Consider the following 2071-nt stretch of genomic DNA (forward strand, 5'->3'; position numbering starts at 1 on the left):
CTATTGAATTTTTGCCAACATTATTGATACTCTTTTGTAACCATCAAACGAATAATTGACCCGACCATAAGATTTTTTTAACGGAATGAAAACCCCGCCTGCGCTATCGGTATACGATGGCAGGGTACTAGTGAGGGATGATAGGTGACGACGAAAGCAGGTCAGTTAGCCCATCCTGACGAATTCAACTAGAATTAACCACGATAGTTACTAGGAGGAACTCCGTAGAAGTCGACCTGATAAGGTGTATTGCTGGCAATGGGTCAGTTAGACTCCATTATTACTCCAGTACTACATTTACCAGAGGGAGACTTTGTACAAAAGTCGATTGCTTGGGTACCTCTGTCCCATTCGTGTTTCAACCGTGAAGCAGCTGTGTTTACACGGCTGTGTTTACAAGTTTGAAGGGTGGCAGTAAATTTATTTATTTGCATGGCTGTGTTTCGGTTTGAAGGGTGGGATATGGCGTGAATTTACTGGATACAGAGGAATAACACCTGAGTCCTCAGGAATGGCAACGCATGGGGGGTATCATGGGCGAAATAGTACATTCTGTTATGTCCATGGTACTGCTCATGTCTATAGGCGACGGTTACCACTTTCCATCAGGTGAACCGTCAGCTTGTTTGCCATTCTAAGTTGTATAAAAAAAAATCTCAGAGGTATCTTAGAAAAAAAGGTGCTAAATGATCTTTTATTATTAAAAGTTTGACTCATTAGTGAAACAAGTTGGCTATACGCTCACTATACAACACTTTCTACCTGCATTACGAATGGCTTGCAGATGTGCACTTTTTCAAGTACGGTTGTTGTAAACTTAGTGACTAGTCTCTCTAATCTGCGGGTTATAACTTTTGTATAACAAAGAATTAACAAAAATAGTTCATAAGTATATTTATTATACACAAATACAACCTACATTAACTTTGTATTACAATAATAACAATTGTACGACTAATATATGATATAAAATTTGTTCAAAAACAAACCGCTCAGAAAGCGACAGTATCCCACACTCCCCGAAAGGGGCGAACGATCATCGAAGGCTGATGATGAGCCACCATCGCCCGCCTCACGCTCAGGATACCGCGCCACGTCTCATCAACGCGGTTTGTGTGCCCTCACATATTGCGAGTTTCTGGGTGAAGAACTTACTATAGAAATGATCCTATGAAGTAAGGTCTTGACTCGATTACGCGCCACGCTGAAAGTCATTTGCCGAGAAAAAATCTTTATATCGCGTTGTAGGAAACTGGTGCCATCTAGTGATGATTCTATGGAACTAAAAGGTAGAGTCGTTAACCTAGATATTGGTATATATACTTGTAAAGAAGATTTTATGATAATTATTGAAACATTGTGTAAAAAAATAATTGCAAAACATTTGAATTAATATTTGCTCTATCATAAAATAAATTAAATCAAATTGAATGTATTTCTGAGTTCAGTACACTTATACAATTATTATTGTTGATGGAATAGCTATTTTAATTAATCGTATAGCTATTCTGATTGTTAATATATGAATATGTTAACAATCAAAAATGCATGCAGAATAAATAATTATAAACATGAAAGCGCTACAGATAAATTAAACAATTTAGACGATTTTAATAGCGACATCTGGTGACTGTATATTGAAAGCGATATAAATTTACGTCGCAATTAGAGAGATAACACGACAATACCGTAACATTGAACTTCTATTTATATCTTATATTTTATCTCTCTCTAGTCACTTGTCGTCTCTCTCTCTCGAATCGGTGCACGTGGTATATTTGGCACAAAATATTTACTCTATACATTTACGTGAAATCTTACTAATATTATAAAAAATTGTAAAGATATTTGTAAGTTTGGATGTTTTTTACGATTCACACTTTTGAATTTGAATAAAATTTGATACACATATAGGTTACATCCTGACTTAAAACAAGATATTATTATTTTAACATTGAATACTTTATATATCGATGCACGCGGGCAAAGCCACAAGAAATAGTAGAGTAGTAATATTTCCAACTGTATGATCGATTCTGAGGCGACATCTTTCTAAATTTAAATATGATAT

At 35.5% G+C, this 2071-nt stretch overlaps 1 non-coding gene across 1 annotated transcript; it reads right to left on the reverse strand.

The window, feature by feature from the left end:
* Window positions 1-987: 987 nt before the first annotated feature.
* Window positions 988-1185, reverse strand: LOC128202302 (small nucleolar RNA U3). The gene has a single exon (XR_008253708.1). It is a non-coding gene; the product is annotated as a small nucleolar RNA U3 (small nucleolar RNA).
* Between the last annotated feature and the right edge of the window lie 886 nt (window positions 1186-2071).

This window comes from Galleria mellonella, unplaced genomic scaffold (genome assembly GCF_026898425.1).
Source record: "Galleria mellonella isolate WM207_F2 unplaced genomic scaffold, CSIRO_AGI_GalMel_v1 utg87, whole genome shotgun sequence".
NCBI classification, from domain to species: Eukaryota; Metazoa; Arthropoda; class Insecta; order Lepidoptera; family Pyralidae; genus Galleria; species Galleria mellonella.